This window comes from Phalangium opilio, unplaced genomic scaffold, assembly GCF_054372755.1.
Source record: "Phalangium opilio isolate 3A_F unplaced genomic scaffold, DU_Popi_V2 ptg000014l_1, whole genome shotgun sequence".
Lineage (NCBI taxonomy): Eukaryota > Metazoa > Arthropoda > Arachnida > Opiliones > Phalangiidae > Phalangium > Phalangium opilio.
In genome coordinates, this window is record NW_028324149.1 from 1904082 (window position 1) to 1921431 (window position 17350).

The window sequence follows — 17350 nt, forward strand, 5'->3', positions numbered from 1 at the left end:
TTCATTAAATCGACGAACAATTTATTTATTCTATAGTACATTTATGAAGTATAAACAAAAGTATATAGATATAAAAACAAAAAGTAAACTTCGTTGAAGCTTGCTCTCGTCGTGTGATATGAGAAGCCCTCCTTTATCACTAAATGGCGTCGACCCCGTCCCCTCTCCTTGGCACTGGGAAGAAGACGTCAATAGGCTCATGATGCAGCAGATGCTTGTATTTTTCTTTGAAATTAGAAAAGTTCATTTTTAACTCATTATCGTCATAAACACTAGTATTAATACTCGGAATGCTTTAATTAGCAATTTAATTTTAAACTGAAACTCAGTAACAAATATCAGAAGTTAAAGGGGCTGTTCGACCCTCCCCCCTCCTTCTTTTTACCCAACCCCAAAGCTAAGTTCTGTGAGGAAGACCGTCGTTTGTATAACACTCGACGCGTACTCGAAACCATCTCCCTTGATAGTTTAAAGAATTAACTAACCCACAACCCGAACAACTAAGATACAGATTTTTAGCGATATTTGAGAAACCAAATAATTTAAATTTTAAACTAAATCCTGTAAACACAATAAAACAAAATAAAATAGCAAAGAACACCATAAATAACAATAAAACGACATAAAAAACACAATAACACAGCTTAAATACACATTAAATCGCATAAACACACATTAAACAGCATGAAAACACAATAAAAAAGAAAAAAACAGTTAAACAGATTAAAACACAATAAAACAGCTTAAACACACAATAAAACAGCATAAAAACACAATAAAACAGCATAAAACACGATAAAAAAGTAAAGAACACTATAAAACAGCACAAAACACAATAAAACAGCTCAAAAACACATAAAACACAATATAATAGCATAAAACCACATAAAAACACAATAAAACAGCACAAACACACAATAAAACAGCATAAAAACACAATAAAACAGCATAAAACCACAATAAAACAGCATAAAACACAATAAAACAGCATAAAAACACAATACAACGTGTAGTAGTTTGTAGGCAATTTCACACGTATCTGAAACTAAGGCCTAGAGGTCCGTGCACTCTAAAAAAACTGGCGTATATTTTAAATCCTGAAGATCCTGAAGTTTTTTGTCTCTTGTCAGCACGCACAAGCCTAAGTTACATAGAGACCTAGGTTTTCACGTGCTGACAACTGATGTAGTAACAGAGTATATACAGAATAAGCTTATCGTTCGAGATAGGGAGTTGCCTATCCTATAGCGTGAAAACAAATTTCCTCACGCGCATTCTTTATCCATGGTGGAACTCTTGCAAAGCTCAAATTCCATTTTCCATTTAGTAGTTTTACCAGAGTGACAGCTAAAGTTCTATTAAGAATGCATTAATTTTATCTGTCTTTCGCAATAATGTTCCATGTAACAAACTGCTAGAAGTTAATGGCAAACGGCATAAATTGTGCCGAATGACGATGCTTTGTTCAAAAAAGCGCGGTTATGGCATTATTTTACTCAAATACTTCTATTAACAATTTCACCTCATTTTCGCCGACTTTTACAGATCAGGGCTCTAATTATCAAAATCAAAAAATGAATAAAAAATTTAAGACAGAGCTAAGCCTATTTTTCTTCCGTATTTAAATAAAATCCCCTTTGCAATTCCACGCGTTCACAAATGAAAACGTGACCCAGTAGCATCCTTCGTTGTATCGAGAATAGGGACTGGAGCGTGTCGAATTAAATCTAAAGATGACGGACGCGGGCCAGTAAAATGATTTCCGTTTTAGCGGGAAAAGTCTGAAAAGATGACTCCACCCTCCCGCTTCCGCATTCTCTTTTACGAGAGGACAGTTCCGATTCATTCGCGTCCCTCGGTGTCTCCGAAACACTCGAATGATAGATGGACCTCGTTACCCAAGCACCAGCCCTCTCGGAACCGGGGTTATGATACCCGAATCTTGATTCTTGACAGACTATTCGGTTTCTTCTCCCACTCACAACCTCCCTCATCAAGCGGCCCTACCGGATCTGCTGATATCTATAGCGACTGAAAAAAAACCTATCCCCTTAGCCACCTCGATACGTTAAGCCTAAATGTAGACTCAGGATTTTTGAAGGGGAAGACCCCAGCATCGCTCTTCTTTTAACAGAGTCCTCATATTAAAGTACTTCGTACAATTGCATTTTTTTCTGTTTCGAGTCGAATGAAATGAAAATGCCGGAAATGTTTTTCGGCAATTCGAAGCGTCAAATAATCTTTTACCAATTTTATTTCATTAATCCAAGAACATTCGCATTTTTAAATTGTACTTTGAATCAGCTATAGACCGAAGTAAATGATGCGCAACATGCCCAGACTTCACACCTTACTGCGGGTAAATTTAAGTAAGGAATGCTCTGAAAATAAAAATACACGACCTACATCTATTAAATAACCCAAACTACACCTCACTCAACCTAACTTAACCTAATCCAGTCCAACGTACAAACCATGTAAATAGTGTATACTATCAGCGTTACGAGTTTAGCGGCATTACTTTAGTAGTTATCCCAGTTATTAAAGAACAAAACCCTATCATCTTGCCAATCCCGTATATCTCTGAAAAAATCTTGTTATTATATTAAGACGCTAGCTTAAAGGGAGGGGGGGGGGGCAAAGATCTAACCGGAAAAGCATGGCCTATTGGAAACGAGAATGGATTTGAAATTGAATCACTCAAACATTAAGGCGTGACTAAGTGCTCGTTAAAACGCTTAGGCCTTTGCCTTACTCGATCGAAGAGTAGAGATTTAAATAAGGAACCAAAAACAATTTTCCCTTAAAAGCGGACGAAAGCGACCGAAAACTTGGTCGTCCGAAACGCAAATCCTTCCTCCCGTCTCAAGTTTCCGAGTTAATGGCCTCATCCCCGACGTACTCTTTAATTTACCAAGCGACCGTGCTTCGCCGCATTGTTATCAAAAGAAAAAAAATCCATTATCAAGATATTTATTCGAAGGTGAAACTGCCCCCTCCATTCTAAAACAATCTACTCTTACCAAGGTATGGATTTTAAAACAATAGACCGCGCTGGGTGCTAACCGCCTTAATAAAACGCTACTAAGGTAGGGTGTGATGATGACGGCGTATCGTGCAAATCTTCCAGAAGCGGCCACCCTTAATCTAGTTCTTGTCTCGGGGGCGAAACCACCACCGTTCGTTCATAAGGGAAAATTGCTCTCGGAGTTTCAAAGCGAGCGAGGCGCACGCAAATCAGCCTATTAGTGTCGATATACCGAACCAAACTGAATACCCTTTAACTGAGGAACATTTCGGGAGTCCAAAACACCGTATTATTACGTCTTAAGGGTCGGTTGGGGACACGCTCGCCTTCTACTCTCGATCGCCTATTACCACCAACCAGATCTGACGCTGCTGCAGCGAAACTACAAGACTAACGCCATATATCACCCTTCTCTTCAGCGCCTAGAGAAACGCGTCGAGGGACAAGTTGGATAACGCTACCTATCCTATGACCATGCACTTATTCTTTTCTTCATCATAGAAAAGGTGAAAAGACCAGGCAGGGTATGGCCACCGAGTTTAACACAAGTTAAAACTGAAAACACTCGACAAGTTCTAATCACCGTGGTCAGAAGGACGCGTTCTATGACCTCTACGTGACAAGGGTTTCTTCTTAAAGTATCAATCCAAGAAAACCAGAGACCATTGTTTTTCGCGGAGGTTTAAAAAGGGTGTACTAAATCTATCCCTTTTTCTGGCGCCATTATTTTCGGCTCACGAGATATGGAATATTTTTATCGAAGTACCATCGCTCTTGGCGGGAATTTAAAATTGTTTCTTGGGCGCGTGCAACGCGTCTGTAGGTCATTAGCGAAGGACGCCACTAGGCTTCTACCCCATACTCCTTTATTACTAGCTATTACGCGGGGATTTCAACCCCCGAGGCAACGCGCCGTCTCCTGGAGTCCTTAAGGCTTCTTAGAGATTTAACAAAGAACTATTTTCACTAGCTAATACCCGTACATCCATGTCTATCCATTAATAAAGTCTAGTAACCACGAGCTAATCAATCCCGGAGCCATTTTATCTTTCAAAAATAATAGTAATATGATTTGCCGTATAAGCCTAAAATACTCCCCATAAGTTAGGGTTGAAAGGATTTTTGGTATTCGAGCTTGTAACTTTGTACAGGCACGAATCCTGGTTGTGAATTTCCAGAAACAGAACCCTTCAGTGATCTCTACCTCTACCCGAAACCCGATTAGACCAAGAAACTGAATTACAGTTGGCCATGCCTCTATTCAGTTTGGAAAAAACATTTAATGAAGGTGGCGCATTCTTGCAACCCGATACCACAGGTCTCTAATGCAAGCCCATGCTCACAGAGAGTTAATATAGGGTTATAGTTTAAAGTGCGGCTGAACCATTCTAACACTAAATTTCATACTTACCATCAACTTACCTTCGACATCGTGTCGTTGCTTGGATGTAGAAAAGAGCTTCAAACACGATGAGACAGACGACAGACCCATCCATACAAGATACAATCCTTGTCGTCTTTCTTTCGTGAAAAAATCCGTCCACTGACAACTCACGGTTCGCCGATTTTTGGACTGTATATCCCTGATATCCGGTACATTGGATATTGTATCGAATGTGGCAGGTCATGGACGCGTGGTAACCCCATGTATAGATTCGCGTACATTGAGCTCTTCGTCTTTGGATTTTGTATTTCAGACGTGCTCGACTAAAGTTTACCGGAAACTGCTCAAGACAAGTCTAGTAGTGCTACGTCATAGCTTGAAACCAAATAAAAAACAAGCTCAAAAGATAAATAAAAAACAATAATAATATATTAAGATAAACTCTCTGACGTCATTTTATGATCAAAGTCAGAATGCTTTCCATAAAGCGATGAGCTTGGTTACAAACTAAAATTTAATTTAAAATCTTTATTAACTTTATTTAAAATTACATCAGTACCTTTTGCAGTTAAAATACAAAGAAAATGTCACTATGAACTTATGAGTACTAGTCCAGCAACAACCGAACCAGCGCCGTAATTCCATGACTATTTTGATCATTTCCCTGACTTTTTCAGGATACCCAGGTACTATGGAAACCCTGTTGGAGGTTTTGTTTGACTTTGAAATTGACTCCTACGAAGCTGAAACTGGTGTTGCTATAGAAAAAGGTCATTCTACATGTTTCAACTCAAAAACCCTAAGAGCAAAACGTTACCACGCAGGAGGGTAAGCCTTCAATAACACTCTAAGGTTATACTGACAAACCGTACAATACAACATACATATATATAGTTTTATACATTTGCATGCAATCATACAGAGAACTTCGATTTAATCAGAACACTTAGAGGCGAGGGGATGCGAACGCCTTTGGGAGTGTTGAAAACCTTATCGCGTTCGTATTCAATAATGTAACGTTGGTTATACTAAATATACTGAATAGATAGTTGCTTTAACATTCTATCGACGAGTAAGTTCGCACGTATTAACTGGGATGACTCTTATATATAAGATGATGAAGTCTCGCGCGTAGGAGTCCGGGGGGGGGGAGGAAGGGAAACGCTCGCGTTCTACTTACGTCTGATTGGACATCGAGAAAGAACCTAAAGAATACAGCAAAAAAACCGTTCACAGAATTTTTCTAGAAGAGTAACTCTACCTAGGAAAAGATACAGAAGTTAAATAATTTATGTACAGAAGTTATGAAACGACTTTGTTGAACTTTAAAACGAATATTGTGCGATTAAAGTGGTAAAATTCATTACAATTAAAGATATAAAGAGATTGGAAGACAATGTATTCTAATGCATCGAAGAAATACTGGATTTTCGAAATATAACTTTAGATGAATTTACTTCGTGATGGGATCAGTTTTTTGGGGAGTTTTTGTTAGTCTAGCTTACGGAGGATGAACTAGGAAAGGCACTTTGGCAATTTTCTACTTTTGCGGATGAGCAATGCTAAGGTTAGGCCTAACTCTGAGTATCTCCCGTGGTATGGTGAAAGTTAAGTCATCTAGGCTTCAATCGACTATAGTTTGCTTTTACGCCAAGTGAGCTATAGCTCAGTCTACAGGGATATAGAGAAATTCGTAATAGACCTACCTTTCGCTTAAATTTGATGAAAAAACCTAGTGTTTAGGCCTATTTTTCTTCAGTTCTAACACCGCGAGTACATATATATCTACGAACAGCAACATTTATCTCACTTTAAAGCTCGCCATTTTGAAAGATGGCGGCGAAATCAACTTCAAACTCGAAACTCGGTATATAAGACATACCGAACCATCAAAAGCGCTTAAAAATAAACTTTTGGTTGGGAATCCTTTACGACTATTACAAGAAATTACAGCGTAAATTAGTCCCCAATAAATACAATTACCATACACGAACACAAATTATTCAAGATACATTATTGGTCCCATCAAGTCAGGCCATTCATTGACCAATAGAATTTCTATGACGTTGTGATAAAACCACCCACGGTACTTTGGATTATCGTGGAATAATTTAAATTTTTGGTTCGCTTGAAAAAAAGGGAAAGAAAAAAAAATCGGACCTTATCTCGGGCTAGCTTTTATTGTTGAACGACTAGACCATCAGAAAGCGAAAGGGATTCTGGGAAAGGGAATAAGGATTGGCTTATGGAAAGCCAATATTACATTATTCCATTTTGTCGCGCCACCTTTAGGTGCCCGAGCAGAAACTGCAGAGGGACGGTGGGGGGGGGGCGAGGGTGCCCCTATCTTTCCCAATTCTTTTAGAAGCTGGTCTTCAGTGAAGCTTACTTTCGCGCGAGTAATCGAGTTATTCTGTTCCATTGCCTTAACGACTCTCTCTCTCTCTCTCTCTCTCTCTCTCTCTCTCTCTCTCTCTCTCTCTCTTCCCACACTTTCCCTCTTTACCCTAGTCCAGGCGGAAGTACATTACCCGAAGTGCAGGGACCCCAGATCAAAATTTAATTTCTTGCAGGAAGAGTAGGATATTTTTCCAGTCCAAAAAATAGATTTTCATAGAACTTTCCACGAAGCTATGGGTCCATGAGAATTAGAACAACACCGGCCATAGGGAGTTTCCAATCTATTGCAGGGGACCATTGTCTTCTAATGGACTTCTGCAGGCGTCCACTGTATGGGCATCATTTTACCCCCTCTTTACGGCAGGGAGGATGGTCTGAACGTCTGATATTTCCGCTTGAAGATTCGCTATTGGGAAAGTTTTCTTCTTCTATGGCTGTTTTTCGCTTCGATAGAGTGATTGTTCAATAACTAAATACGGATCCCGTATTGGTACAACTACGCGCGGGCACCGAAGAGAGAGAGAGAGAGAGAGAGAGAATAGGTTATGTAAATGATTAGTAGATATTACAGTCCCTCATCTTCAAGTTAAAAATTCCCCTTCCCAAAATTGAAGTCGTCTTGACGATTGTATAATAGACAACGTAAAATTTATACTCTCCCTCTGTCGATCCCTATATAACATCCTCATCTTGAGCGTTATCTTCTACCTCATCTTGAGCTTCCCACTTTTCTCCCGCAGCCCTTATCCTTGAACGGACATGATCTTCAGTGGCTCCTTGCTGAGGTGGACGAAAACCGACACCCAAAAGCCCTTCCGGTTGCCGTTTCCCTGTCCCTAAGTCCCCCCATCCGTCCCTGACTTTATTTTTGCAACCCCCATTTCGGATATTGTCTCTTAACGTATGTCCAAACGCTTGCGATGTTTCTGACAATGTCTTCATCTCTAAGAGGATATTTACTGAGTCGAGATTTGGGTTCAAAATATTGTCATAACCGCGTCTAAAGTCACTTTCCCCGACTAACGTTCGTACTTCTATTTGTAGCAGAGTCAGAATGTTTCCCTAACCTTTCCCTGTTATTTCCCGCCCATTTTAAAAATCCGTAACTATTCCAGTATATACGGTCTATAACTTTAGTCCAATCCAGGCTCGAACGGGTTAATTTGGTGTCGACAATTACTTATTTCATTAACCGATGCCTTAAGACTTAAGCTACGCCCAATGACCACTCCTCATGCAAAACCAGTTTTCAATTTAGTTCAAGATTTCAACTACAGATGGCGATATAGTCTTCATCGTAGGAGAGAACCCGATTGAAATCTTAGTAGTAAAACTAGGAGTAATGGGTTTTGGTGCGGCCGGCATTCTGCATATTCATGTATGGTAATTCGGTCGCGGGGGCTATTTTTTATTTTTTTTCTTTAGTTTAGCTACAATTTGTTGCGGGCTTTGATAGTTTTAGTAATGGATTAAACGCGGCCGCCCCATTAACGATAAAAGGAATTTCATTCAGCGACTCTTAATTCAATGTCAACTCATTCATTAGTTTCCAGAGAAAACAAAACATAACACAAACACACACCGTAATGTTAAACCATGTAATCTTATTCAATTACGTAACGACAAAAGTAATACCTATCCTTTTCGTTTAAGGTTAAATCAAATAAACACAGTTTGAGCACGAGCAAACTAAAATGGTGTAACCAAAGTAATTTTGTGTTGATAACAAAAATTTGCTTAATTTTTTGGTTTCGATTCCGAAATTTTTGATTTCAGGCGCGTGTATGTAGTAAGATGCTAAGCCGAAATCATTAACTGAAAACAATAGATTTTAAGCGCCTAGAGGCGATATGTTTCGTTGAAATACAGCGGGTTCAATCCATCAAGTAGTTGGCAAGCCCGCGCGGGACACGCACGGTAGCCTCTGGCGGGTTGTGTCCGAAACACGAGGGTGTAAACAATGGCGTTGACGCGAGTTATAGGGTCGCCTTGGCAACGAGGCTAGGCTATTTCGCTGACGCCTAATTGCCAAGGCCCTCTCCATCAGGCCTTAATGAATCTTTCTCGGCTCCTTGAGAGAAACACGTGTAGGGAATATTACCCGGAGTTTGAAGTTTCAAAAGAGACGACGGAGAGAGAGAGAGAGGAGCGAGCCGGGGTCCACTCGCCTGGAATGATGGGAAGCGATGGTCTTAATCCCGGACGGACCCCCAAAGCTGGACGGGAATGAACCGAGTGATCTCGCGTTAGGTCTTTACTCGTCCCGTCCATTCTCCAACTACGAATTATACCCGAGTGTCCCATCATACAAAATACGCCCTTACTCTCGTACTTGGCGCTCTACTCCGGCTTGCTGAATGGATCGAGTCTTAATTTACATAGATGGGCTTAAAACGGATGTCATGCCGGCGTTTTCGAAGCTTTGCGAGGCGACGAGGCAAGAAGCGTTTTCGAAAACGATGGCTATAACCGTACAAGAGACAGAGGGGGCGCGATGTACACGAGTACAAGCTCGCCTCTTGAAAATCGTCCCTTAATTCGCGCTTCAACGAACAACCTCTTTGGACATCTATCTATACGAAATAAGTACGGAACACAGAGCCCTAACATGGGGATGGCGCAAAATATTTTTCGTACAGGTCCTATGAGATTGTCAAACTCGTATTACACGCGTCCCTAATGCCTCACACAACCCCCGTTGATTTACGAGTTTCGTATCATCATATCAATATACCTAATGAAAAACATATAACCGAAACATTTGTTGTTGTTTTTAAAAAACGTGACCACACAATTTTTGGTTTTTTGTTCCCTTTGTTTAGAGATAGCTGATGAAGTAAGCGTCCAAAAAAAAAAATAAAAAACAACAAAAAACACATACAGTGTGGTACAGATCAGCCGCAGTGAAATCATGTTCGTCATTCTTATTTTTAGTAGCGTCTGAAATTTATCATAACGATTATTTCCCGTCGGCAGTACAGCGACAACTCAAAATAAGCGTTGTTCCACCATGGAGATGGGAGGGTAAATTCACAGGGAAAGTGATAATCATAACCCCCTCCAGTTACCTATATATCCAAGAGCATTCCCCAAATATATATATATACTGCAGGAACGAAGCTGCATGCAAGCGCATCTCGAAATAAAATTCGAAAAAATATGACCCGAAGGCATCGAGGGAATAAAGAATCCGAGATGCATTCAAACCTCATTATTATGCGCCAAGTCATTCGCTATTGACGCGAGAAAGATAGAAAAGAAACCTTTCCCCCCTCCCCCCTCCCTCCCTAACACCCCCCCCCCTCTGGCGTCTTAAGACAACCCAAGAATTCCTGCACGTATTCGTCAAACAAAAAAAAACCAAGAATTATTTTAAGTCTACTTTTTTAACAGCTCTGGATCAAGCACGAAATATGGAGTTCTAAAACGAAGAAATTAATATTTCAACCTGTGTGACATGTTCAACTCCACATAATTACTACTGACCTTAAGGTATATTAGTTATTTCTATCGAAATTTGACCTATTTTCGCGTAAACTTTATTTGGTTTGTAAGAGTAAACACCGGAGTGCGACAGGCAAAACATTTCTACAGGGGTAACAAGGAATACATAGGTTTATTTCACCCTGTTTGTTGGCTTCGTTTATTTGTTCTCGGTTAATAAAGTTTAATTATATTTAATAGTTAGAAATTAGTTTTAAATGTTAATAGATGGTAGGAATGTTATTACACCAAGGGGACTCACTGATAGAAAATCTTTAATATTGTTGGTATAGAATTCGGGTTATGAAGCTAGCCCAGCATTTTATGATCGGTTTTCATCTTCCAACTGCGATTCGCCTTCATCACTTAGCCCCTTGTTTTCAACCCCAACATGGCCCCCTTAAAGAACGCTGGCTGGCTTCACTAGGCGTATTCCTGGATGGTTTGAATCAGCGAATCACATTGAGAGAGAGACAGAGAGGGTCTCCTATCTGATTTAATTGACTTCCGCCGCTCTATTTTTTGTTAGAAACGCGTGGGTTTTCAACTCCCATGCAGCGTCCCATTTCTATGTTTATAACTTTCTTCAAAACTACTTCCAAACATTCCTATAAAGCGAGATATGTCGTATTTCAAGGCATGAAGTAAGAGGGTCGTAAACGCAAAAGGTACACAAGCGTTGGCTGAAGTATAGGAGAGGAAGATGGTTCAACATTAAATTAGAAAACCTTCTATAGGTTTGAATTTTAACTATCACAAAGTAATATACAATATCCGCAATTCGTCACAAGCAAAACAATTCGCAGCAACTGATGAAGTTTCTTCATCGATATCAAGAACCGCCATGTTCTTCAGAAAGTTGCAGTTGCACCTCTACGAATAATCTGAAATAAAAAAGAAACCTGAATTAACTTTAATTAAAATTAATAAAATAATAACAAACAGTTTTAATTCTGGAGTATGTTACATTTTGCAAATAAGAAAGGTCACATCTTATGGGTCAATTTACCGCGGGTATTTTTATCCAATGGGGCCGGGTGTATCGAGAAGCGCGAGGTATCTGATAGACAAGTACTTTATTAGATAGCAATCACGGGACATTCCTGAAATGATATACCATAAGGGTGTGAAAGAATTCTGCGCACGTCTGGTATAAGATTCAATAGGAAAGCGCGGTGCAGATAGCCTTAGTAACTCCTCGCGGGGAACTGTACCGAACTGAATCACTGACCTTCTAATACCATACATAAGCCTATCATAATCTGTATAAATATGGGTCTTAAGGATATTTGTTTCTAGCAAATCCGTTTGATGGTATAAGAGGTTTCCAGTTACTTAGATTAAATTCAATCTAAATCTTTATCCCAATCACAATACCACAAAATCCGTATTATTAACCGGTCTACAAAGCAGACGACAAGACATTGATGAATGCAAATCCCGAATAATAACCTTCCTATTATTTAGTACAATATAATTTCATTATCAACAAGAAAGTAAAGAAAAAAAAAATGAAATCCGCCGAACAGCGTAAGATCTTGTTTGTAGTTTTAATAAATCGGCTAAGTTTTGGTGGTGCATGCGTGTATATAGGCTTAGATCGGGACCCCAACGAGCGTCCCCTGACGGTGAATGAGAGAGTTATAGTAGAGTCCTTCCTGGTATAATATACGGCCACTGTGTTGTCTTATAAACTTAAGCGGATAACGGGGGTATTCTAGGGGTCTCGGTCGGTCGGTATAGAGCGCCAGCTTTCGGAGATGACGTCTCGGCGGGGGCGCTACCATCGCTTGGATCCTCTTCTCTCTCTCACACACACACTCGTCTGGGAGCATCCATATTTACGCGTTCCGGCCTGATTAGCATTTTCATGCATATTTATGAGATAGGCAAGAGGATGTCGGGATGATACCGGCCTTGTCTCAAAGGGAAACTGGCAAAGATATAGAGAGTGGTATACTATACCAGCAGCAGCGAACTGTTCCTCCAAAACCAAGCAACCTCCCGCCGACACTGTGTGTTTCGATATATATAGCAGCCTACTTTGAGGCGCGGAAGATAGGAAAAAAAGAAACCACTATGCTATCTCTCCTGTCGATAATATAATACAAAAGAACATAGTTATATAGATATATATTTCTATACTTGATCTTTTCACCAACAATAGGTCTAAAAATTTTCAACTCCAGTTTTTAGACATCACTTCAAAAACTTCCGTTTCTTCTAATACCAAATAAAATCAGTCTTAATATAGATAGTTCACTGAAATGGGTAAAGAAATAACTCCACTTTCACGGTACAGTGTTTTCAGGTATCTCTGAGTCAAGTACTGATTCAAACTGAACTGATATACCCTTGGTTGGCTTAACAACGACCACCCGGTAACACTAATAACCTAACCTAGCTAAAAACCCTCTATACTGCAAGCTTGTTGTTGGGTGATCTGTATAATGGTGCATAGCTGAGACTCATAACCTGTTGAGGAACTTTTGACACCGAAATAGGCACCCATAAAATAATTACGATTGTTCTTCAAGGTATTGAACTGGCCTACAATTCAAATAAAAAACTTTTCAATGTCAGTTTCTTCATAAACCTACACGTGTTGATCTAAAAAGTCTCTTAACACGTAAAAGTAAAACCTCAAGCAATAAGTACGCTGCTCTAATTCTCTCTCGCTCTCACTCACTCAAGTTGTGTCTGTCCCACTCATTTCAGATATTTGAATAAACCCCTTAAAATTGAACGCTACTCGTTTTTTGCCCCCTTAAAACGAGTTGGAAGCTTTCCCTTTGGTGTGCAACTTCTCCCATTCCCTAATTTGCATACATTGAACGTCTTAAATTCGATTAGGGCCGAGTTGAGTGAGAGAGAGCTCGTGGTGGGTGCTAGAGCGTACCTAGTACGTACACGCGCAAACTCCGAGCTACGAGTTCGACGTACGAATGTGTGAGATGAATCACAATTTGTACAGAATTCAACCGCGCGCCGCAGTGTGTGACTCACAGACCCGCGACGAGAGATCCTCCGATGCCGATCGCGAACCCCCAACGATTCGCCTAGACCGATCCCGAGTTCCGTCAAGTCGTATGTACGTCCCCGAACTGTATCCCTCCCTATATACACCACAGAGATTCGCGCTCCGAGCAGCCCGGGATTATTTTAAAGGGTTACGGAGAACCGTGACCCCTTGCCTAACTCAACGCATTAAGAATTACTCTAGCTTTGATCCGTATAGAGTTATAGTGTAGACAGACAACTGGCAAAATTTTACCCCAGCTATCTTTTGAGGAAAGATAAACCAATGTGTTTCATACTGAAACCAAAATTGGGAGCATTATTTATTATAAAAATTACATACAATCATTCACATTTGTGATGATTTCCTTGTCATAGTGGCCAATAAATGTTACCATAAGATATGTTCTTCCATAAGTATGACACACTTCGTAATGCTACTGAGAGATTTACAGCTCGAGCTAGTTCGAGGAGAACGATCGACGGAAGCGAGAATTGAAGTACTACACTCGGTGGTTAAGTTTGCAGTCCATCTAGTCCTATTTAGTCTGCATTACTAAGTCTTTGACAGCAGCGCCTGACCAGGCGTCGCTTTACCTCGAATCTATGACCTGCATCACTTCATGACAAACTCTCAGTAACCAGTCACAAACTTATGCAACATTTCTTATGAACTTATGGTGGTAACATATCTTATGAAAGTAAGATGCTACTAATCAATCCGCAACTAAATATTCCTGGACACTCTCCACAAATTACGTAAAATAGTACCAATACTTCAATGAACTTAACCACTTACAAATCTCAACCAATAAAATACTTCATAACCTTTCCACTTTTTCAGACGATAATCCCAAACTCAAGAGATTTAACAGGACCGCAACATATTCAAAGAATCGCCCTCCCCCTTATAACAAACCATGACGCGAATATAGCGCTCTATTAAAGAGGCCTTATTACAAATATCTCGCAAAACTTATGCTGAGAAAAAAATGTACGCGCCATGCCAGTTTGGAAAAGATTATGGAAGCATCACAATAAAACCAATACAGATCCCACGAGGGTATATAGACGAAATATTTGAAGGTACTTTTGGGGGTTCGACAGCATTTTTCTTATTTCTTCATATTTGAATATGTATGGTTTAATAACCTCAAATGTTACGGACGGTTTCTACTCTACACTTATTTTTTTGTTCAAAAATTCGCGTCTATAAGCTTTTCTGAAGTATATACATATACAGTAGCAAGCTACAATATATACATAATAGAAAATCAACTATGCTGCAGCACCCAAAACGCGCGCGTACGTCTACTGTTGTTAAAAATCTCCCTCTCATCTTTTATATGAAGTGCCGAAATGTATAATATTTCTCATGGATTATAATATGAATTTATTCAATTTCTCCTAAACTAAGGTCTATATTGAAGTAAGAAAAATAGCTATGCTGATATTTCTTTTATATCAGGGTTATCGCAATATTTAAAGTTTCAAATGTCCTTAACTTGGTTATCCAAAGCCAAAATAGTTACAAACAATATTTTTGACCTATTTCTAAACTCTCCCTAACATTTCAATGATAATTTTTGGCCTATTATTAAATTCCCTGAAATCTCAATAAGATGTTTTTGGCCTATTATTAAATTCCCTGAAATCTCAATAAGATGTTTTTGGCCTATTATTAAATTCCCTGAAATCTCAATAAGATGTTTTTGGCCTATTATTAAATTCCCTGAAATCTCAATAAGATGTTTTTGGCCTATTATGAAATTAACTGAAATCTAAATAACTTACTTTTGGCCTACAATTAAATTCCCCCATTTTTCAATAACAATTTTCGCCTATTTTAAAATCCTTTGACTTAAAAGGATCAACGTCTTGTTACCCATAAAATTAAAAATTAAATTAATCATTTTGAACACGACACCTATACAGATTTAACTAATATTAACGTAGATTAAAATTCATTTTGAATTCAGGCGATTATTAAACTAATTCACGATTTGAGGCATAGAAAGCTGGCTTATTTTTGCTTCTATATTGACACATCCCGGCTCATTAGCATCTTCTTGCTGCAATGGGGATTGAAAAAGCGCCTGGTAAAAAAAAATTTCCCTTGTATATGTATATACACATATATATATATATATATTTTCTTTTCCAAAGGGGACACCCTAGACCCCCGAAAAAATATATTCACTGCACGACGACGACGAGGACGGCTTCAGTGTTACCAAATAGAAAGAAAAGGTTGGCCATACACCAAGAACCCTCCGCGACGTGCAAATTAGCATTACAATAAAGAAAAATACACTATAGTGTTTGGAAAAACTCCCTCCATGGTTCCGAAAACCTTTTGAAAACCTCCCAGTCTCCGCCGCTCTCTCTATAGAGACAAGCGCGCTTGTAACAGCCAAGGCTTGCCTATTTTCAAAAGCTATATAACAGACAGTCATACGATACCCAATACGACAAAATAGCCCTACGACAAAGCGACTCGATACGCTAAATTTACGCCGATCAAAAAGTTTTTTTTTAAAAAAAAAATATCGTTTCACTTCATAATTTCTCCAAGACGAACTGGACGAAATTAAATAATATACCATTGCAATTAATGAGTTGCTGGGAAACCAACACACAGTAGGTTATTTCCCTAGAGCTAAGGATCAACGCTAGACGGAGCCACTGAGTTCACTTCACGCTGAGGGAGGCTAGCGAACTAGCACTGCTGACCTCTAGCGGTGCATTACTTCTTGGCGCGAGAAAAATAACCCAAGAAGGTGACATCCCCGCCCCTGTAGTATTGGCTTCACTTCTGGAAATTAACAGAAATTGAAAATACAGCGATACTCGTGTCAAAACATACTGGGTTAAAGTGTCCCTGGTACCAAAGGCAAATATGAATACCAGAAAGTAATTAATTACTATGGAGGTTAATGAAAGCCTGAATGGTAGATAGTGGCCAGTGTCTTTATCTTTTTTTCTCTAGTGTATTTGGTGCCCACCTTCAATGTAATATTACGTCATAATATTTAATTTCCAATCGTTACAACACATAATACTTAGAAATGAAACCAAAATATTTTTGGGTGTAACACCAAAAATCGATAAATAAAAAATATTTTAAGTTTTGAATTAATTGATAGACTTAGTAACAAGATTCTAAGACAAAGCATGTACATATATATATACGCGGTATACTCGTCTTGAAATGAACTCCCAGTTGGGGGTACAAGCCCCCCAAGGGTGTATAAAAGAGGAAAATGAGGAAATAACGCTAAGTTGTATAGAAGATTTTTGAGGGGAAGGGAGGGGAATTGGTTTCGAATGAAGTCCAAACTGATTAACACATGAAAAAGATTCTTAAAGTCTTTCATTCCATAGAATCTCCGCGATCCCTTTTCTATCTTACTATACAAAATGGGAGGTAACACCTCACCATGTCCCCCTCCACCTCTCCATCGGGGGATTAACGTAGGTTCAATTCAACGTCTTCGATATATACCATCACCATATTATGTATCAGAATCGACGGAGTAGAAATTTCATCGGACCAGCACTGACGTAGTTCACTAACGTTCATCGCTTGAAGTAAATTACTGGCAAAACAGACAGACAACTCGGGTTTACCCAAGTTTTATTTAAAGTTGTAAATGCTTCTTCATCTTGAGTCAGAACTTTCCAAGGCGAAAAAGTACGTAGTGTGAATTGAAGGGCCAGTTTCTAAGATTTAACCGTGCTTCATAGTTGCCAGAAATTTGTTAGAGTATCTTCTGCAGATTTGGTACTAACAGTCTGTTGTAGATATGGGTTCAATTGGACACGTCATAAAAGACTGGCAACACTTCTCCGATGTAAACAACTATCCCATAATGTTTTACTTACCATTTATAAACAATTTCTTTATCGACTTCAAGTAACTGACTTTGGAAAGACGCCGCGAAAATTTTAAGAGGACAGGACACATTCCCGGGGTCAATCCACCAAAAGGTCATAGAGGGCTTTAAGACCGGACTGGACTGGACGCAAGAAGGAAA

General features: G+C 39.3%; 1 protein-coding gene and 1 long non-coding RNA gene across 9 annotated transcripts in view; both read right to left on the reverse strand.

Moving 5' to 3' along the window:
* LOC149705037 (uncharacterized) lies at positions 1 to 4780 on the reverse strand. Its single transcript, XR_016381508.1, has 2 exons — positions 4451 to 4780; positions 1 to 225 (listed from the first exon to the last, which is right to left on the reverse strand). It is a non-coding gene; the product is annotated as an uncharacterized LOC149705037 (long non-coding RNA).
* Positions 4781 to 10328: 5548 nt separating this feature from the next.
* The window catches only part of LOC149705038 (uncharacterized), a 149199-nt gene continuing 142177 nt past the window's right edge, over positions 10329 to 17350 (reverse strand). For all 8 annotated transcript variants that reach the window (XR_016381504.1, XR_016381505.1, XR_016381503.1 and 5 more), the window contains one exon: positions 10329 to 11179. The gene's annotated coding sequence lies outside the window, so the exon portion shown is untranslated. The remainder of the gene's footprint in view (positions 11180 to 17350) is intronic.